The 24,130-nt window shown below is 31.4% G+C and overlaps 1 pseudogene; it reads right to left on the bottom strand.

The window, feature by feature from the left end:
• Window positions 1-518: 518 nt before the first annotated feature.
• On the bottom strand, window positions 519-998 carry LOC129503629 (U1 small nuclear ribonucleoprotein C-like; annotated as a pseudogene).
• Between the last annotated feature and the right edge of the window lie 23,132 nt (window positions 999-24,130).

Raw genomic sequence — 24,130 nt, 5'->3', positions numbered from 1 at the left:
TCATAATATTTCATACTTAAAGATGTGTCATCTAATAGCAAAAGATGCAGGTATAACATGTATATAATTGTGATTGGAAAATATAAAACACTTGGAAACTATATGATATCCTTCTTAATAGTCATGTCAAGGAAGAAATCATAATGAAAACTAGAAAACATTTTAAGATTAATGTGTATATTTTACACAATATGTAACCTTGTGGGATGCAGCTAAAGCAATAATAGAGGAGAATGTATATTTCCAAGTGCATACATTGGAAAGAAAGATGTTGGATTCATTTTTTTTTAACTAAAAGAGTTGACAATTTTATTTTCACATTTCACAATACAAATGAAAATTGCCTTTTATTTTTGTCCCACTACTCCTCTATGAAAACTATTCTCTCTTTGATAGGAAGGGGGAGCAAGTCTTGCTCGTCATGCTATTAGAAAACACCCAGAGTCATAGCACCATGACCTCCTGATGGAAGTAGAACAAGTAATATAAAATGAATATAAAGAGGTTCCTGTCTCTCCTTATCTGTCTGGTCGAGTCATTCCTGGCCAAGTGGGCACGATCATGGGGTGGGCAGGAGGTCTCATTGTTGGGGGCCCAGGCATCATTGGCATGTAGCCTCCCATAGGTGGCCTCATTCCAGGAACAGTTCCCACTGGCATCATCCCAGGAGGAGGAAGGCCCATCATTGGCATCACGGGAGGGCCCCAATATGGGGTGCTGGCATTATACCAGGATGAGGAGGGCCCAGGAGACTGGGGGAGAGGTGGGATCATTGCCCCTGTAGGAGGAGGAGCAGAAAATGCAGTAGGAGGTGCCTTTCCATGTTGAAATGCAGCGATTGTTTTGTTGATCAGGTTCTGAGCCTGCTCTTCCATCCATTTCTGATAGTAGTCTTTCACATTCTCTTTGTGTTTCCTACCACTGCAGTGTGTCTTTCTCACAGACGGAGAGTCATGGGTGAGGTATGTGTTGCAGTAGTCACAATAAAACTTAGGCATGTCGCTTTGCAGGCTGTTGGCCACTCCATTCTGCGCCACCTGGAAATGACAGATTCAATTACTTAGCCTTCGAACTCATGACACTAGAAAATGAAAAGCATCAAATCATATCTAAGGGATGTAGAAGAAAACATAATAGAGATAAATGCAAAAATCAAAGAGATTTTTTAAAATGTGTAAAATAGAGAAAACAATACAAACAATATGAGGAAATAATACAAACAAGCTAATAGAAATAATACAAACAAGCTAATACAAATAAATTTGAAAATTTGACAAACTAGCTAAACATATAAATTCCTCAAAACCACTTAACAAATAAACAAAACTTTTTTTATTGTCAGCAATCTATTAAAGAATTTAGATCTGTTCCTGAAAACCTACACAGACACACAAGCACACACAGATAGTCCCATTATTTAATCCTTCCAAGTATTTAAGGAAGAAACAACACCAATCTTAAACTTTTCCAGGAAGTAGCATAATAAGAAACACTTTGTAACTTTTTATGTGGTCAGAATTTCGCTGATTTCTGTATTTCATGAGAATATTAATAGTAAAGAAAATTACAGAGTAATCTATGTCATGGATATAGTGAGAAAAATTTTTTACAAGCTATTAGCAAAATAAATCCAACACCATTTAACAATTAAATTATTATAACCAAAAAATATGTAATTCAATGTAATAATTATATCCCATCTGGATTATATTTTTAAAGGAAATGGGTGATTCTATGTAAATGCAATAAGCAAAAAATAAGAAAGGCAATCATAGGAAAGAATAGTCCTATAATATTCTATCATACTGATGAGACCAATATGAAACTATCACAATTAAAACATTGTAGTACTTGCATCAGATGAGAAAACTGCAAATAGAAATGTTCAAAAGCATTCTCGGAACCAGAATGCATCAGGGAACAAATGTATGTTTGTTTTTTTGTTTGTTTTAATAATTAATGTTTGAACAATGATATATCTATATGGACAAAGACATGTCTGGTCTTATATGAAATAGACCTATACCATTAATAAAAATTAATATCTGATATATTGCTCCTAAATGTGAAATGTAAAAAATGAATATTTTAGAGGAGAACATTTTTATGACATAGAAACAGTCAAATAAAGTTCTTAAACATGGAGCAAAATCCACTAACCATAAAAAAGAAAGTGATTAATTTATGTGGAAATTGGAAAAATACAACCCATAGAAGAAAGGCATTTGAGATGTATGTTCTTACATATCTATAGATATATATTTGATTAAAAAACTCATATCTAGAATGAATAGAAAACTGCTACTATTGAATAAGAAAAGCAGAAAAATTGCCAGAAAGTCCAGTAGAAAAGTAGTCAAAGAACTTGAACAAATACTCAAAAAACAAAGCATACAAATTGCCAAAAATATCACTTACTTCATTAGTCATCAGGGAAATGCATATTTTAACCAAAATAAAATATATAAACACATACATACACATTCCAGATATTTAGTAAAATATGCATGCAAAATACAGAACGTTAGTGAGAATATGAAACAATCAGAACATTAATAGTGTGAATGTAAATTGGTACAGGTACTTTGCAAAGCAGTTAAATATACCAGAATTGAAGTCTAAACAACTATACACCTAGGTGCATTCCAACAAAAAGGCATACATTTGTTCAAGAAAAGGCATATGTTTGAAATCCTGGGAACTCAACAAGTAAGTAAAATACATTAATTTCAATGTATAGACACATTTATGTGTTCTCTTTCTGAATAACAAATAGTGACAAGGCAGATCAGAAAAAAAAAGAAAAAAGAAAGAAAGAAATTAATGGGACAAGTCATTCACCAAGATTGTAAGGAGACAAATTGAGGCAGGAATTTGGTGAGTTTCTTTAATAAGAGTCTTTAACCTTCTAAGCCTTCTTCTAGGAAGAGTAACACTTGACCTCATCAATTATTAGTCCAGTTTTATAGAAATAGTAGTTTGTTAGAATCAATATAACTCTGATCATTGATTTTTTCAATATATTTATCCCTTGAAAATAAAGATATTAAAGGATGTTAAAACATTCTGTTGATTTCAAATTCAGGATTAATAACTATCAAAAGAAGTTTGCACGCAGAAAAGTCTACTATGTCAGTCAACTTAAAATTTGCTGTAGTAACAAACAGCTTCCAAATTTTAGAAACTTACAATAAAATATTGTTATATTTCTTGCTCATATTACATGTCCTCTTAGGTCACATACAGTTCTGCTATAAATATTCTTTAACTACTACTCAGGATAAAGGCTGAGCCGATACCTGGGATGCCCTGTTAATGTAGTAGATAGAAAGAAAACATGATTGAAAACATGACTCTTAAAACTTTGTCCAGGAAATGGAACAATTTACTTTTGCTATTTTATTTATATATTTTTAAAAATTTTAAATTCCAGTATAGATAACATACAGTGTTATATTAATGATTCAACAATTGTTCTTATTTTATGGGCCAAAGCAAGTCATATGGACAAGTTTGACATCAGTGAAGCAGGAAATTATAATTGTCGGATAAGGAAAGGCATTGGATATTTTCAACAATACTGAAACCTACCATAGCTATGAGAGAATAGCACTCAGAGAAACCATAGTTGAGTCATCAAACTATGACCTTAAACTGTTTAGTCATTAAGAGCTTGGTGCAAACTTCATGTATATATTATAGATGCATACATAATTATTTCACAGCAGATGGATGAGGAAATCAACCAATTCTTCACAAAGCTGTGAAAATAATGCAATAGGGCAAGAAACTAAAAAATGAAAATGGAGGTTGAAAAATAAGCCAATATTGAGTGGAATGAAAATTTAAGAAAAAAAATAAAATGGTAATTAAAAAAAGTCGTATTAAAATGAAAAATAAAGATGATAAATAAAATGATTGGTAATTAAAAACAATTCTTAATAAAATGAAAAAGATGATAAATAAAATGATTGAAAAATTCTTATTAAAATGAAAAATAAAGATGAGAAAATAAGAAAAGGAAACCTAAGGGAAATGAAAATAAGAATTCAAAATTTTGATACAATAAAAAATAGAGAAAGATATATAAATATATTGTTACTATTATCTTCAATTATCAATTTTAGAAGAGCTGTTGTAGCACTGGAGAAAATTCCAGAGGATAGCAGTAAATAAAAACTAGTAGTAGAGTTAGAATTCATTCCCTTGTTTCTAAATCGGATGGTAAGGTGGGGTAAGTTTGAAATCTTGGGAACTCAAAAGGAGCAACAGAAAAGATTGAGTTCCTATTATTCAATTGCAGTGCCGGATTCAGGATAATGTTGTTGAATGCTGAAACTATTTAAAATTAATGAATCTCACCCATAGAAGACAGGAAACAGAAAGACAACTGTGGATGGAGGACATCATTTTGTATTTTATTCACATTTGTTTTAGAGCTTTGCTTATGAAAGGAGATTTATAATCACAAAATATTTTTTAGAACTTAATCTTGAAAGAGACTAATGACTCTAGTTTTCTTTGGTATTTCACATTTTCATGAAATAGCATATTGTAACGTAAGAATCTAAAGCAATAGGAATGTACATGATCCTTTTGGAGGTATTGAAGCATAAAACTGCAAGTGAAACTTGAATTTTGTCACATTAGGCCAGGAAATTGAGAATTATTTTGAATGATGATATTAATTTTCATGAGAAGCAATCAGACCAAAATGGGATCCAAAAGTAGACAAGGCTAACTAAAGGATAATGCTAAAGATAAAGGAAAGAAATCAAAATTAAATCCTCCGTAAACCTGAAAACATTCCACAGAAACATTCCTCGTGAACAATTACTATGATAACTATATTATAACTCACGGTGATTTCTATTTTAAATGAGACCCTTACCTCTATTATCTGTCTCATTCTTCTTGGGGTAAACAAATTTCTAAAGGTTGTGATCTATCCATTCAGACCTTTAACACAGTTCTCACAAAATATGTGCAAACTTTTAATATCTGAATGATAGCTTGCTCCTTTCTTCCTTCCTTTCATCTTTCTGTGTTCATGAAATATTTTATATTTTTTCTCACATAATCCTCTTTATTTCTTTTTTTTTTTTACCACTTCCTTATTTCTTGTTAAATGACTTCTAGAAGTTTTATAGTTTCAGCACTACTGTGAAAGGGATATTTTTTTCATTTTTCCTTCTGACTGATTATGACTCCTTTGGAAAAAAAAATCTGATATCCTGTTACCTTACCAAATTAACTTATTAATAATAAAGTATTTTATTATGTGAATAATCATATTATTTCCAAATAAAGATAATTATCACTTCTATTTTATGATATTTTTGTAAATTATTTAATTTTCTTTTTAAATTTTATTACTAGGGATAGCTCACAATATTGAAATATAATAATGTCCCAAAGTTTCATAATGTGTTTAGAATTATTCACATCTATAAACTGATTTTTGTTAAATATTTAGTCATATTTATATTGTTTGCCTCAAATCTGTTTCACTTAAATGCTTATTATAAGTAAAATAGGAGAAAATGAAAAAAATAGAAAATGTAGTATATTCATAATATTGTATGCAGTTATAAACAAATGAGTTACATCTATACTTATTTAATAAGAGCAGAATTTTATCAGGTAATTTTTTCTAGCATATATTATGAAAGTAAACACTTGCCATCATTTTTCTTAATATAATGCATTATATTCATCTATTACTTGATGTTGAATTATCTTTCGTTCCTGAAATAAATGATATTTTTCATAGGATAGTTTAGTAGCAATTGTCCTAGGATATTCATTATATTCATTATAAATTGTTAAATTACAAATTAATCTGCAAAAGTATCCATATGTTATCATATCATCATTGTTAAAATATGACAAGCGTTCCACTTAAAACAAATTGTGTTTGCATATCTGATACCATTTACTTTTTTTAATTTTTTTAATTTTTTTTATTTTATGATAGTCACACAGAGAGAGAGAAAGAGGCAGAGACATAGGCAGAGGGAGAAGCAGGCCCCATGCACCAGGAGCCCGATGTGGGATTCGATCCCGGGTCTCCAGAATCGCGCCCTGGGCCAAAGGCAGGCGCCAAACCGCTGCGCCACCCAGGGATCCCTGATACCATTTACTTAATACTTAGATAATTTGATGGTATAGGTATGTTATTTCATACCCTGATATTTATATTCTGAATTAAGTTGAATCTGGGTAATAATTCTGAAGATTTTACAAGTTTGTCAATAGCACTAAATTAGTTCACATGTATAAAGCACTTAGAAAAATGTCTAAACATAATAAGCATCAAAACATGCTTGCTTCCCTGTTTTTTTTTTTTTTCTTCCATGTTTGGCTGCTTTGGTTGTGGCCAGGCAGAGGCAGAAGTTTGGGATTTACAAAGAATAAATTTTCCCAAATCAGTAAGACTGAAGGAAGAACGAAAAAAAAAATTGAGAATATTTGTAGGACAGTGACAATAATTTCCTTTGTGGAATCTAATTTGGTTGAGCATAATAGTGATACAGAAGATTAGAATAAAATCTGTAAAAAGTGGTGAAGGGGAGCAGGCAGTGTTAGAGTGTAATATGTTTCAAATCAAGATAATGGAAGCAGTGTGATTTTTGGTGTTGATGAGGTATCGTGCCCATAGGGGTAAATACTTGAGATGAAATAGGAGTCATTCATTATCTTTAAGAGAGATAAATCCATCTTGTTTTTCTTTAACATGGACTTGACTTTGCAGTTTTCTGTTTTCCATTGTTACTGGCATAGTAAATATTGATCATTGTCTTTCTGTTCTAATTGAAAAATTTCCAAAGATTGATTTTAATTTTATTTTATTAACAGCTTTTTAAATAGAGCAATTTAAGGTCACAGCAAAATTGAGTGGAAAAATAAAGAAGTCTTGCATATTTCCTCTCCTCCTATACACAGCCTCTACTACCATTAGCATTCCAGTGTGATGCATTTGCTATAACTGATAAACCAACATTGTCACATCATTATCAACCAAAACCCATTTGTGCATTAGGCTTCACTCTTTATGATGTACGATCTAGGGGTTTTCACAAATGTATCCACCATTTGACTTTTATCCACCATTATAGTATCATGCAGAACAGTTACACTGACCTAAAAACTTCCTGTGCTTCACCTATTCATCCCACCCTCCCTTCATGACTCTAGAAACCACTGATATTTTTACTGTCTCCATAATTTTTCTTTTTCCAGAATGTCATCTAGTTGGAATCATATAGTATGTAACCTTTTCAGGTTGACTTCGTTCACTTCATGATAAGCATTTAAAGTGACTCCATACATATTTATGGTTTGATAACTCACTTATTTTTAATGCTCAGTAATATTCCAAAGTTTGGTTGTACCATAGTTTATTTACCCTTCATATACTGAAAGACATGTTGCTTCTTTTCACCTTTTGGCTATTATGAATAAAGCCATTATAAATACAAACATGATAGAAAAGAATAGGAAGTGACTATATCTGTATCTCTATGTCTATTGATCTATATAGATATATCTCTACATCTACAGATATAGATATAGAATATATATCTATAGAGGGAATGAATTAGATATTCTGCTTCTGTCAAAAGTAGAGTAACTAATATCAATGAACATTGTCATGGAAAACAGCTTTGAAATCTGAAATTAAAAGAAAAGAAAGAACTATTTGATGGGATTGTGTAACAACCAGTAGGACTGTGACTTGAACATCTATTTATCATGGATAGCATGAAAACAATATAAAGGTAACCTCAAAAGTAAAATAGAGTATTTGCAATTATATGTTTGTACATATACACTCGAGTGACAGCTAATTCATCTGACAAATAACTCTGAGCCAGAATATATAAGAACTGTTATACATCATCAAGAAAAAGACAACCCCCAAAGATTTGAACGGTTTCTTTAAAAAGAAGATATTTAAATGGAAAATAAGCATATGAAAATTTCAAAGTGTTATGAATTATTAGAGATATGGCGATTAAAGCCACTTTGTAATAACTCTACGCCTAACAAATTGATAAAGAACCAAAATGACAAGTGTGGAAAAGATGTGTGGTAACTGGATCTCTCATATAATGTTATTTAGAATGTAACTTGGTATAGCTATTTTAGACAACTCTATGGAAGTGTCTGTTAAAGATGAACATGGGCATACCCTTTAACTTGACAATTCTTATTCTAAGTGTAAACCTAAAAGAAATACCTGCATATGTTCACTGGTAGAAAGGTACAAACATGTTCATATAAGCATTAGCCATAACAGTCTAAACCTTAAAATGCATTAAATCTCTACCAATAGTAAAATGGGTGAGTAAATTATGGGGTCTTAATAAAATGAATTGTGAAGTAGTAAAAGAAAAAGCTACATGCAACAATAAAGATGGAGCTCTAAACAGATTATTGAGTGAAAGAAGCTAGGTACAAAGGAGTGCATTCTTTACGGTTACCTTTGTATAAAGGTCAGAAAAAAGATACAATTAATAAGGTAGAAGCCAGGATAATGTTATCTTTGGTGGAGTTAATGACTGGAGGAAGGCTTAAGAGTCTTGAGGCATCACGAATAGTTCTTGTACTGACTAGTGTGGTGTTTTCTTAGGTATGCTCACTTTGTAGAAATTTGTCCAAGCTATACTTAAAATTTACTTTTTTCTTCATATCACAGTATTTACAACAAAGGAATGTATGTGAGGAGAATAAAGGGTAATTATAGTGGATTATGTAAAAGATAATATTTGTTTGAGATAAGGTAGTTGCAGGGACATCTGGGTGGCTCAGTGGTTGGGCGACTGCCCTTGGCTCAGGGCATTATCCCGGGATTCCAGGATCGAGTCTCTCATCCGGCTCCTGGGAGGAGCCTGCTTCTCTCTCTGCCTATGTCTCTGCCTCTCTCTCTCTCTCTCTGTCTCTCATGAATAAATGAATAAATATTTAAGAAAAGAGAGATAAGGTAGTTGCAGTAGAAATGTAAAACATGAGGAAGAACTAGAATTGACAGATCTTGTTGACTAACTGGAGGTCAGATGACAGAAGAAGCTTTCAATGTGTTTGTGGACCCTCTATCCAACCTTTGTCCTCTACTAGGCTCTTCCTTCATTGTAACTGTTAAAGAAAGATAAATTAATTAAGGCAAAAAATGGCTAAAGGTTTATAGTACCCTAAACAAATTCATAAAATATACCAGAAAAAATGAGCTTTACTATTTGCCAATCATTAGCCTCTATAATAATCATGCTTATCATAAGAACAAGTAGAGCAATATGGAGTCATATGAATAACAGGTTAATTTCACAGACTGTTATATTGCCATCGAGAGATAGATCAGGTCTTGAATTCCAAAGAAGTTCTTGAACTCACAGGCACAGATGTTTTCTATATAGCTGTAGGGACCAGCTGAATGTACCTCCTGGACCTCCTACTGGTTTTTATTGCATGATTTTGCTTAGTGTAGTGATTTTCAGGAAACTGTTTATTGTATTATAGGAGAACTGATGATACTTAGATCAAAATTCAAGGCCCCTAAGACTCTTCTTTATTGGACTCTGCCTCTCTGACCATATCTATTACCACATCTGCTCTTACCCAGGCTGTACTAGCTCTCATAATGGTCTTCTCCCTCTTCCTCAAAGCTATTTTCGCTTTCCTTCTTTAAATATTCTGAACAAACTATCCATTATATTTAAAGTCCTGTTTCCTAAGATATTGGAATAGCTGCCTCCTTTTGTCATCCAAATTTCATGTAAAATATCACCTAATTTGAGAGACTTTAACTGGCCAAACATTTTAGAGTGCCTCTCCATTTTTCTCATTGTGATGGATTGTTTCCCTCCAAATTCCCCCAAACTCCAAGCCTCTTTATATCCACACACTTTGCAATAACACTTAATCTTCCATTGAGAGCTGTAGTCTGAATTGACCTTGCTTTGACCAGTGGAATAGGGAGAAAATGACAGAGTGTCAATTTGAGCATAGTCCTGAAGAAACCTTGCTCTCTTGAGATCATGTGAACAAGCCCAGGGTAACCTGCTAGTGATAAAAGACACATAGCCCAGTCACACTTGTCACGCAAACTGATAGCAGGCCAGATGTCAAATATCTACTCTGGCTATCCTAGATGAGTAGCTCTAGTCAGCTTACCCAGTCACATTGGCAAGCCCACTGAGATCAACTGAGCCTGGCTCACATCATCAGCGCAGGCCAAATGAATCATAGACTGAATTATAATAAATGCTTACTAAGCCACTAAATTTGGAAAGGATTTTTTTAAATAAATGATATGAATAACTTTTATTTTTTAATGATTTAATTATTTATTAATTAATTTCATTACTGCCTTAAATAAATTTTATGAAATGAGCACCCTATCTTTTTTACTACTCTGTCCCCAGAGTTAAGACATACATATATATCAGTATTTATATTTATAACAATAACTATATCTATTGCTATTTATTTATCTTTTGTGATGAAGTGGTTTCAAAGAATGGTAACCAAAATATTATCATGATTTTCTTCATTTTGAAGATTTATGCTTCTGGTACATTTTGTTTTACATTTATTTTTAAATCCTAAATTTATTCTTGAAAATGAATTATTTCAGAAGTCATATACAAATCTCAATTACAATGATAATTGTGGATGGGTTAAATTCTATCAAAAGGTAAAGAAACTTGAATTACATAAAAATATTTGAATTTTTAGAAACATCTAAAAATATGATTAGGAAATGAAATATTTAGAATTATGTCAAAAATACTTTAAAAATAAGATAAAAATTGATATTAGAAAGATAGAATTCAACGGAAAGGTGTTAAACCCATTTAAAAATTTTAAAGATGTGAAAACTCATTGGATTTTATTAAACGGCAAAAGAATCCTTCGTTTTGAGAAAGAGTATAAAGTACTATGAATAGCATTTGTGAACATTTTTAGGCAAATACATAGAACTGCAATTTAGAAAACAATATTTTATAGGAATATAACTGAGAAAAATCCTCAAACTAAGAGTCAACAAAATAATTTGCTCCAAAAAATATAAAAATAAATCATATAAATAATAAAATCAATAGCTAGATTTCATCTCTATGAGTATTTTATATGGCAGAGAAGTCAGTTCGTAATTTTCATAATAATAAGACAACAAAATACTAAGAAATAAAAAAGAACGAATAAACACACAAAAGAAAAACAATGACAATGGGTTAACTTTAAAAAAAAATGATAAAGAAGGATGAAAAGAAAATATAAACATGAGTCAAAAATGAACTCATTCATTAAAACAAATTTAAAACCAAGATTATAGCAAACAAAATGGTAGGATATGGCAAAATATATATGTAAATAAAAGTAACAATTCTAAATATTTTAAATATGAAATGGAAAAGGATAAATTTTTCAAATCCAACAACCAGCTAAATAACCAAGACAATAAATACTAAATAATAATAATAATAATAATAATAATAATAAATAACAAAAGTAAAGTAGAATGAAGACATGGGTGATGTACAAAAGATAGCACAAGTAACAAATCTAGAAAATAGGTCTTCTGAAGACTGCAAATATTAGACATATTTCTTGCAAATAATGGATAAAGCAAATTACAAATACATGCAATATCAATGAATAATGTAATATAGCTGTACAGATTAAATACATTTCAAAAACAAAAGAGGATTGTGTCCATCAGTTGACTGTAATTTAAAAATCATAATAAACTATAGAATATTCTAAGGAAATATTTGTTATCAAAGTTGAGTTAATAAAAGACACAAAATTTAAATGTATCACTATCAAGATGAAATAACAAGCATCAAAAGAGCAAATCACCTTTCAATACCCCTGTTTGATACTGATTCCAAAAAGTTTTATTGAGATTTTCATAACATTTTTAGGCAATAGATTAAGTTTACCTTATTAGAATTGCTTAAAAAGAAATAAGATTGCTTGAGCATACAGAACAGTTAAAAGCATTTCTCACTGTAGTTTTGAACTCTGCATATGTCTTATAAGCTTTTAAAAGGAAGCACATTTAAAAGCGCAGACAAAACTCTGTATAATATACTAGTGAATTAAATTAAGTACCGTGTTCGGAATTAAATATACCAGGATCAACTTGTGTTTATCCCTAAAATTCAGGGATGATCTAATTAGGAAATTCATTAGGTACAAATTAGATTAAAATAAGCTAAACATAGATTTGATCAAATTCAACATCCATTCCTAGTGAAACAACAAAACCAGAACAGGCTATTTTTCCAATATAATAACATAAGAATTATATCAAACCAAAAGCAATAGTCATGGTTAACATTTAAATATTCCACTGACAAAAACATTTCTATAAAAAATCAAGCACAATACTCAGGATGCTCACTCTTACTCTAAGTCAATGACATAAGAAAGTAAAATAATAAAATAAATATTGAAAAACAAGAGGAAATATTTTAATACTGCATATTTGATTGTCTATTGAGTACCTCAAAAAAGGGTATTAAAAATATTAGTCTCTTTCAAAATATTTTAAATGTAATTTTCCTAAATGAAATAATCAGCTATAGAAGATAATGAAAGATCTCATTAGTAAATGTTGTCCAAAATAAATAACAAATTTAATGACACCTACAAGAACTCTAGAGAAAAGAGATTTACCAATGAACAAAATGATTTAAATAAATGTAATGGAAAAGCAAATCCCTTGATAAGAATGCTCAATATTGTCAAAAATATATTCTTCCCATATGAGCCTATTAATCTATTTATTGGATTTCAACGAACATTCCCACTAGATTTTAAAACTGAAAAATAATGATTCTTAAGTTCATCTAGAAGTATGTAAAAAGATACATGTACAAAAGGTTGATGGGAAAGCTTGATATTTCATATAATAAAATAGGCTACAGTTTTATCGCAACTGAATCAATGGGTGCAATTATCTTGAAGTTCTATAGTATATAATAGATATATTAAATTAAAATTCAGGAATATATTCAAGCATAAGATATAAAGGTAGCATTTCTTTTCAGTATGTAGAGGACAGATTTCTTTTAAACTTAATGCCAAAACAAAAGGTCAGTTGTATAAAATATTTAACATGAAAAGTGATATGTATGGGTTCACAAAAATTCTGTATAGACAAATAACTCTGTGGTCATCAAGTATGAAATAGCATGTAGAATAAAGAAATCTTTTGGCTATATAAAGCAAAAGCAAACTCATATGAATAAAGACCATAATTATTAAAAGGGACACATGCATTAAGAAATCCATTTGCAACAAATATAATATACATGGAGTTAATGTCATAAATATATGGCAAATAAGAAATATTCAGTTCCTCAATTTTATAAACCACTAACAATATATTATAACAAGTTGAAATACAAATTCTGTATCTTACTATATCCATGTTAATATTAAGCATATTATTTAATGACTACATATGACTAAATATGTAGTAAATTACAAGGGAAATCTAAGAACAAGCTGAAATTAAATAAGAAGGGATAGGCTTAAATACGTTTTTTACATCTAGGGTTATCATTACAAAGTTAATTGAGATAGAATGCGTTTACAATGAAAATTCATAATATGATACATATGCAGAAACTATTAAAAATGAAGACTTTCACAATAAATTTACATACAACTTAGTTCTAGAAGACATTGTAAGAATGTACAAATACATTTATATACACATATATGAAAATATAGTAACAGTTATCATTGACTCGTAGAATAACACCTCTGGCTGATGGAGATATTATGTAATCTCATATGTGTTGCATATTGTCTTTTCTATGTTGTTTAAATTAATACATTAATTTTATATTTTTAAATGAATTTCTTGTGATCTTGTTTTTTCTAGTATGGTGGCTAGTTAGTGCAACTACTGAAGTAGAATGCCTCGTACAGAGCCTTGTGTGACTTGTGAAAAATATCCTTCACAGATACCTTATATTGCAAAGGTACATCAAATAGCTAGGACTTAAATCCACTCATTCAGTCTTGGCCTCATGTTTAGTCCATGTGCAGTTCTGCCTCAGTGGGAATGATGGCAGCCTGAGCCTGGAGGAAAGGACTATCTCTGTGAATTCAGTAGCAGGGAACTTGATGTCTGGAAGAGGAAAAATATCTCAAAGAGGAATATTGAAAGGAGTAATTAAACGCTTTTGAAGACTCCCGTGCTGATTTCACAAGATTTCACAAGTGTCTTTGTTGATCCACCCTGTGCTCCAACTGAAATAGTTGTTGATAAAAAATAAAAAAGAAGAAGCTGTTGATGCAGACTTCCTTAGGTTCCACAGTGAAGGCAAATAATAGATGAAGACTCATAGAAATGACATTGCCACTGCTGTCCTTGATGTGAAGATAGAAGTTAGCATAAACAATAATGTGGTCCCCTCCCTCTGGGTGCTGAGTATTATCCGTTTGGCTGGAATTAACATTTCCGTGATGTGTGGGCATTCTTTAGGTTAAAGGTTAACATTCAACAGTCAGCAGCAGTAATCACAAAACTTTCTTTTTCAGCTCTAGGACCTCACAGGTTTTAATGATAAACTTTATTAAAAATGAGATTTGTTAGGGCTGCTGGGTGGCTCAGTTGGTTAAGCATCTGACTCTTGATTTCAGCTCAGGTCATGATCTCAGGGTCATGAGATCGAGCCCAGTATAGGTCTCTGTGCTAGGTGTGAAGCCTGCTTGAGATTGTTTCTTTCCTTCTCCCTTTGCCCCTCCCTTACCCATGTGCATACCTGCTCTCTCTCTCTCTCTCTCTCTCTCTCTCTCCCTAAGATACAAAAGTAAATCTTTAAAAAATGAGATTTGTTAAATAGGTGATGAGGATTAAGGAGTGTATTTATTGTGATGAGGGCCAGCTGTTGTATGGAAGTGTTGAATCACTGTATTGTACACCTGAAACTAATATTATACTGTATATTAACTAAATGGAATCTAAATAAAAACTTAAAAGATGAGTTTGTAAAAAGAAAAAAATATACCTAGAATTGAGTCATAAAAATTTTTAATTTAGTGAGCAATATGGCATTTAAACAAATTTGTAGGAAATCATTCAAATCCTGATGTGAGGTGCTAATATGAATGTTTTTGATTATGTTAATAAATATATATATGATAGTTCTTGATATCATAGCTCTTTGTGTGTGAATATTAGTATTAAAGTAGGATCATTGTGGCATGGATTTAGAAGGTAAGAATAATAAAATTTTTATTTTTAAAAATAATTTAAAATTTTTCTGGTTGAAGGAAATATATCCCTAGTATAGAAAAATTGTGATACCTAACAATATAGTAGGACTCACTTTGGATCAGATTTCTCTTAGAAGTATAACACTTAATACTTCTTTAATTTGCTTCTAGCTAACTTCTCCCTTCTTCTTTCTGTCTCTCCCTCCTTCCCTCCTTTCCTTCCCTCCTTCCTTCCTTCCTTATTCCTTTCTCTCTTTCTCTTTTTGTCTCTTTCATCTTCATTCTTTTTAATGTACCAAACAATCTATCATCAATCTAGCTTTTTACCTTTCAACCTATTCATAGTTAAGATCATACTGAATATGCAACATTCACTTTTGCTTGCCTTTTTAAAAAGTCACTTCAAAAGTGACCCTTTTTCAACATATGTAAATATTTGTTATGAATGCAACTTTGAATGACTATATATACCGCATAAGGAGTGCTTAAGTGAACCATGTCATTAATGTTGGCCTGAAATCCTTCTCTACACAGATGCTTTTGAACTGCTTTTTTTTCTCATTGCTATACAATAGCAGAATTTCTGTTCTCCAGATGATTTATTGATATTGCACACATCCATAAGGAGTATTAGAATTTCTATTAACTTTCTAAATATGCACAAAAAATTACTTCAACATATAATTTAATGTGTTTGTGTGTGTGTGCTTAGAAAATTCACACACTCCAAAAGAGGCATTTCTTTCATGGAAAGATCATATTAATTATACATTAAGAATTTATGAAGACCAATTTCACACGTACTAATTTTAATATTTTTCAGCTTTTTTCCCTAAAACTCTTCTAAATTAACTAGGCCTACCTGACTTCAGAAACACTAAAAAAAAAAAAAAGAACTTTATGAGCCCCATAGAATTATTGTGAAATGGAACAGCTAATATAACTACATGTTTTTCTCATATTCTTATTTGCCAAGTCAAAGCTGTTGTACTATCAGAAACAAAATCATCTATGGGGTCATAGGCAGAAAAAGAAATACCATAGCCATGGGTTATTTCCAAATCAACACTGAAATAAAGGTTTTAAGACAGAAAATTGGGGCACCCAGATAATCTATCTGAAAATGAAAGCTATTGAGCCACTACTCAGAACCACAGTAGTCATATCTGGGGAATTCTAGACATTGTGTAGCTGTTTTCTGGAGTTCAGAGTAATCAATCCAAGCAATCTCACTTGCTTCGCCTACTATACAATAGTTGTGCCTTATTTTTTTTCCTTTATTTTCCCATCTATGACTCAAGATTAAAAAGTACCAGACCGTGAAAGAATGCTACAGTGTTAGAGTTCATATTGCTGTAATTTCTCTTTGCCTTATGTTGTCAATTCTCTTCCCTTTTGTTCTTACTTTATTTTCCTTTTTATAAATGAAGTCTGAATCAGTTATTGCTGTATAAAGAGTAGGCCACTGATCTGAACATCAAGAAAATTGTGATTTAGTGAAATAATTATGCATTGAACTTGGGTGGCACTTTTCCTCACAACCTTTCTTGAACATTAATCATTTTCACACTTCCCCATCAGGAGTTCGGCTCTCCCTATTTCACAGCAGGGAAATTTGACAAAGAGGCAAAATGATATGCTGAGAATTGTCAAACTTATTAAGAACCAAAATGAAAACAGAACCCAGAGTTTCTCAATAATAAACCATAGTTTTGTACTGGTAGCTGCCTGTACATTATTATTTTTTTTTGTAGGTAGACCTTCCCAGCAAAGCAGGGAGCTTACTTATTAACAGATTTATGCTTAAGTAACAAAAAGTCAGGAAGATTGTATAATACTTACTCCTGTGCTTGGATATAAATATCTGTAAAGAGGCACAAGCAATTTTTTCAGAGCTCAATATTTTCTGAACTGATTTATTTTTTAAATGGGACACAGAGCTGGTTGTGTGCTTAAAAAGTCTCTCTACCAAAGCTGCATTGACCATGAACTCCAAGAAATTCTGAGGTGATAGATTTGAATTTCAGAGACTTACTTAGAAAGTAGATCTGAACTAAGAGCTTTTGGTACAACACAATAAAAAATTAAAATATTTTGGGTATCCCTCTTGTGACTCATTTTGACTGGTTCTAAGTTGCTTTGTGCTTCTCTTTTTTGTTTTTTTTTTTTTCAGTGTCTTTTAACCAAAGATCACAGGGAACACACCTGTATTTCTACAAGTTAAGTATATTTCTCATTTTAGCAAAGGAGAATATACACCACGGGGAAATGTGGATCAGGTTCATGAGGTGGGTGTTAGAAAAAAAGTCTATTTGAGTTTTAAGTGATAGTGGGGAGGATTCAATGATATGAGCTCATCCCATTCTGAGATAGGATGCTTTCATGAAGTAAGGACAGTTCTATGACTGGGTCTCATCATAAGTTTTATCTAGAAGGATAGATGAGAGCAAGTCTAACACTCTGATTGGTAAAGTAGCAGTCACCCATATTAGCCAAGTTAGGCGAATATTTAGTTATTTCTGATTTATTTCTTTATTTTTATTTTTTAGTTATTTCTGATTTAGACAGTATTCATGTCTTTTCTGAGAACGCACATTATTATTAAGTGGTTTTTGTGTTTGTCTTGATGTACCATTGTCACCTTGCAGACTTGCCTCAGGGTGATGTTTTTGAAATTGTTGACATCCAACAGGAGAACCCCAAGACCAAGTTGTGAGGGCCAGGCTAGTGCATTGCAACAATGAAAGCCTACCTGATACTATCAGGCCAGCTCCTGGATATCAGGGGCTGCCATTCTCTTTCTTAGAGTTACCACTCAATCCCAGGCCTGAAAAGGATGGACTCAAACATCAAGTGGGCAAAAGATGAATAAGGGAAAGCAAATGAAAGGAAGTGGCTTAAATCGCACTCCAGCATAGATTCAAGAAGGCATCAGACTTCATAATTTCACCAACCCAAAGTCCTATGTATGTGTTTGAAGCAAAAGCCAGCTATGGTCATGAGCAGTGTTCATTTGACCATAAGAAAAATGAGAAGACAGAGAGATAGAAAGAAGAGGAATAGGGAGAAGAAGGGAATTTATCTAGAAACCTGGGGCTGATTAGGAGTCAGACAACCTGATCCTGGTCATAAAAAGACCACATTCCAGAGAAATGAAGAAGGGCTGTGTAATTCTCATCTATATGCATATAATATCTAATCACAAAGCAAACATATATGAAGAGTATTTCATGGGTAAAACACAGAATTTTGACTCAGTATTCAGATATGACACTTTTTCTGTATGTTTAAATATTTGTATTTGTTCATTTCAGCAAGTATTTATGTATTAATTAATTCCACAAAAGAATGACCAAAGATACACTACATACTATATATAGTGAAGTGGATATTGAATGATGCATTCAAATATGGTCCCTGCCTTTTCAGAGCTTACTTTTAATGTGAAAAAGAGATTTATTAAAAGAAATTAGAGAAACTTTAATGAAAAGATTATCTGCCAGAATGAGCTGTTTCCTTCTCACATTGCAATCATGAAGAAATCAGTAAAATGAAAGATATGTGAATGGACTTGAAAAAATAAAAACCCATATTAAGAATTACAAAAAACTCCTAAGGGAAGAATATTCATTTGTGACTTAAGGGAAAAAAAACCCTGCAGACCATCACAGGGGACCAAAAGCATAGTCATGGAATGGTTTACTAATGGCCATAGTGGCCTCTTTCCTTGCACTACCATGTTTCAGCAGGACAACACCAGGAGACCATCTGCTCCAGGAGAGATGAGTAGATAATAATGAATGATGCTAGCTGCCCCTTACCCCATTCCTCACACACTCATACCTACACACCAAGGCTAAAGTATCCTGATAAAAAGATAAAGGTTTTGGGAAAAAGCAATACTGCAGGGTGGGGGACAATATCTAGAGTGAAAGTTCAAAATTCTAGGTTTTACCATGGGGAAGTTGTAGAATTGCTGTTAGGGGATGGAACACTGCCTAGAGGTGGCTCTGATGTAACCCTCATACAAACACCTCCAACACATACTCCCAACACACACACACACACACACACACACACACACACACACACTTTAACTCAACTAGAGGAGAAAAATTAGGCCCCAAATTTCAAAATTTCCCTACAGTACATAAATTTCCAACCAAAGTACTTGCCCCAGGGAAACTGTTGACAGGCAGTAATTTACCACAATCATTATGAAATAAATAAAGAAATGGCTGCTCAATTAGTACAAATGCAAAGAAAAATAATAGGAGAAAAAGAGAAAAAATAAAATATTTAACATAAGTATAATAGATATTGGAGAAAGATAGGAATTATATGTAACATCAAGCATGAATAGCCATGAGATGACTAAGGGACAGATAAAGATAAGGAATAATTGAGTGAACTAGAATATCAACTTGAGGAATTTTCCAATGCAAATACGTAAATAAATAAAACAAATAAATGTACCACAAAGGTAAAGTAAGATGAAAAATTAACAATAAATTAGAGACAAGAAACATAGAAAGTGACATGTTAATATACATAAGAAAACAATAAATGTAGGAAGTAGAAGAGTTGAAAAAAAAATCACTGCAAATTTCCAAAAATTATTAATGGTGGATCTCAGATTGAAAAGATACATGTGGAGCTAGCCAGACATGAGGAAAAGTTATGCTTGGGCACTTTAAAATGAAAATTAGTAAAAGCAAAGGATAATTAAAAATTATGTAAAACATTCCAAAAACAGAAGAATTGTCCACAACAGAACAAGAAATATGTTTATATCATATTGGAAAGATTCAAATTGCAATAAAGAAGACAATGAAGTAATATTTTCATAATAATAAGAACAAAGAATTATCAATTTTTATTTTAAGATAAATAAGCATTAAATGCAAGGGCATAATAAAGATATTCTGAGATTTATAAAATTGCTAAAATTTATGCAAAGAATTGTTTTTTGAAATATTCTTGGAGGAAATATTTTATTTTTTAATTTTTATTTTGTTTAGGAAATATTTTAATTAGAAGAGAAATAAATCCAGGAGAAAACATCAAGATACAAGGGTAACAGCAAGTTAATAATACATAATTTATTTTCCAAGTTATCCAGTACAAAATAGAAATGATAAATTTTAAATTACCAAACTAAACTTCTCAAAATGCCCCAAAATATGTAAATTAACTTTTATAAAAGAAAATGGGAAGGAAAATGGAAAAATTTGCCTGAGCAGACAGTAGCATATACTACAGTATATTCAATGAGTATCTAGTAGCAAAAATAATATAGAACTAGTTTACGGACAGCAAGTTGATGATATAGAATAAAGAAGACAGAAAAATCTGTGTATAAATGACCATGTTAAAAATAGGAAATATATGAATAACTTTAGTTATTCATAGTAGTAGGTGTTTTTGGGGAATTTATAGTATGTCGATTTCTACCTTGTACCATATGTGTAGTCTCATGAGTGGAATAAACTTGTTTTTGTGCTATTAATGGAAAACTGTGATTAACTCAACTTTTCTGAAAGTACAAAATATAGGAAAGAGCATATGGTCACAAAACCTGTAAAAGGTATTATGTATTTGGTGCTTTGCAAACACTAAATGGATATATAAACCCTACTTATTCCAGTCTCAAGATAATTTTTAGAACCAAAGTTGGAGTCTATAGGCACTTGTAACAACAATTTAGCTGCTTCAATTTGATTATCATTTTATCAGTTATGCATAAAGCTATAATAACTGTAAAAGAAAAGGAAATCAAAAAATCTGTTTTGGTCTTAATATTATTCTTGAATAGGAAACAACCCTTTTTTTTAACCTTAAGTTCAGAAAATTTAGCATAATACCATAATCTAGTTATTTTATTTACTTATTTATTTATTGGTCACCGACTTATTTTAAAACTCAGTGTTTATAGGCATGTTATATGCTATTTCATATTTAACTTTAGTCTTCAGAAAGAAAAAAATGATGCCAAATATAGTCATTATCATATATTTAGGATAATTTGAAATCAAATTATTTTTGAAATAAATGAATAATAATTCTAGCTTAGATTTTCTTCAATTTGCTTCTATTTTGTTGGCTGACATATGGTCATTTTTTTCTGTAAATGAATATACAAAGAAGAGTATTAAATTTAGAGGAAAAAAATTTCAGATCCTTAACCAAAACTTCCATTAAAGAAGATTTTAATTCTTCCTTTTTCTGTAATGTATTCTAACTAAGCCCGAATGAAGTATATTTAATGTTACCACTAAACAAGAGGTTTTTAGGTAAAAGTTGGAAAACTGTTGATTTTTGGACTCAAACTTTTTCAAATATTTTTAAACTAAATCTTTCAACTTTCCCTCCCAGCATTTTTTAATAGTTAAAAATTTCTCCTTACAGTTTTAATTTTGGTTAGGTAAAACAAAGCAAAAATGATAATAAGATTAGAGTAAATGCATTATTTATTCTGAGATCTTCTTAGGACATAGAATTTGCTAGAAATAGATTCAAATAAATATTTCACTTTTTTTATTTCAAAAAATCTTACTTCACTCTGGTTAGGCATATTTATTTGAATGTAATCTATGTTTACATTTACTTTGTTAGGTAAGAGAATCTGGTAACGGATAATAAAATAATTCTGAATGCCAGTCAATCATTATATGCTTTAAGCTCCGTTATTGATCAGAATTCTTACACTTATTCTTCTACTTAAAAGTGTCTTTTATATTTATGTCCAGTTTTAAAATAAAGATTTTCAACAGTTTCTTAATAATAGGCCTTATTTGTGTTTGGTTTTGGACACTAAGCTCTCATAAAACTCAGAGATAACTTCTAAAGGAGAGATGCTGTTACTGAAGTTATTGATTCTTTTTTTTTGAAGTTATTGATTCTTGAAGAAATTTTGAAATATATCAAAATAGTTTTGAAAGGAAAACAGGAATATTTATACATTAAAAACAAATGCATGGTTCACGGGTACCTGGAGAGTTTTCCTTAAAAATCTTAGATATAAAAATAATATTTACATTGCCTAAATAACGTCAGCATCCCTTAAGGGCTACATGGGTATGTATTAAGTATATTTGTTTGGAAGAAAATTAGGAGGGTTGAAGAACAGATCCAAATAAGAATTCAAAAACTTTTTTTAATGCAACTAAATTTGCCAAGTTTTAGATATTACCTTGTTTCAACAGTGGAGATGAATATATTGAACAAATAAAGATTTAAAATAAGAACTGTGTCTTTAAAAGTACTTATATTCCATAAAGCATGCAATAAAATTCAAGTATTTACATTGAAATTTATTATAGAGTTTTAGCCTTAGTATATTCCCACTATGAGGTTAATTAATGCAAGTTTAAAATTTCAACCCAGCTTTTCCCCAGTACTATCTAACTTCCCTTAATCTTTCTCCATACAGCTATTACCATCTCAGATTATAAGGGAGAATTCAGGAAATTTTTAAGTAGAAACTACCCATCTATTGCAAACCAACCACAGTGTTCCATGCAGGACAGAAGAGACCCAGAGCCAGAAAATTCTGACATTTAAAAGGTCCTGACACTATTCAGAGCCTCATACCCAGTTACAAGACAAGGATAGTTCACTCTCATAATGGGGCTATTATGTGGCTGTGTAGTACAGCTCTGTTTCAGATTATTTCCTCTTTGATAGCATGACTCAAAAAGGTCAAGAGTTTTCATCCTACACTTAGAAATGGAATCCTTTTAGCCATTTATAATGATTATTCATTAGGAAATTCTCTATATTATTGGGGGAATTATGTCCCTTGGTTGAAAATAATTTGAGTAACTGATTATTAAATAATGTCTACCTACGATGTCACATTCTCCTTATTCATTTTTAAAATCCATACATTTTTCTTCATGTTCATATGGTTTTGTCTTGAACTGGAGTACTGGAAATGTGCCCCTATCACTTCTTATCTGGTCACTATTAAAAGAATGGCATCTATTTGTTACATATGTTATCAGTAGCATATCTGTCTATAAATATGTGATACTATATGATAACTATTCACTTCACATTTCTCTAATTGGAACAATTCAACTATAAAAACTGCAGATAAATGTACTTGAACTAGAAGGACCTGCAGGCAATGAATGGTAAGGATATAGAACTGCCCCAGAGAATCTCAGGGTGGAGATACCAAACATCACAACTGGATAGGTTATAACCCCACATGATTATTTCCATGATCTCAGTTATTAAACACTGCAATTTGGACTTAAACTGTAGTTTTGTGAGTCATAGTCTCGTACTCATCCCAGCATGAAACTAGGATTAGTCTAAAAGGAATCACAAGCCTCGTGGGTATTATATGGAATAGATATATAACACCTGAGTAGCTCATTCAACTTTTTTTCTCCTTCTGAATTGAGCTCTTAGTGCAAAGATATGCATTCATATCAAGAAATCCAGAAGGTGGATTTAATGTCCTTAAATAGTAGTTACGATGAACATTTGTCGACTTTTTCTAAATGCATTTATACCTGTTGATACAAATGCAACTGAAACAGTGAAATGCTATAGATATTATAGTTCCTCATGTGTGTGCTGTGCAATAATAAATAAATTATATATATATATATATATATATATATATATATATATATATATCCAAGAAGAGAAGCACAAATGTTATACCAACACAAAACTACATACTCATGAAGCTCTGATGACCCTTGTGTAGGGCATAATTTCAGGGAGAGACTTAAGTGCTAAATAACCCATGCTATAGAAGAATGGCCAAATAATCATGTAGTTAGCAGAAGCTCTTCAACATTAGACAAGCAAATCTCTTATGGTTGTGTCTGAAAATAGTGCTGGGTTTGAATGCCTAACTAATTCCTCT

This window comes from Nyctereutes procyonoides, unplaced genomic scaffold (genome assembly GCF_905146905.1).
Source record: "Nyctereutes procyonoides isolate TBG_1078 unplaced genomic scaffold, NYPRO_anot_genome, whole genome shotgun sequence".
NCBI classification, from domain to species: Eukaryota; Metazoa; Chordata; class Mammalia; order Carnivora; family Canidae; genus Nyctereutes; species Nyctereutes procyonoides.
The sequence above is the reverse complement of the archived record's forward strand: the minus strand, read 5'-3'. Positions and strand labels throughout refer to the sequence as shown.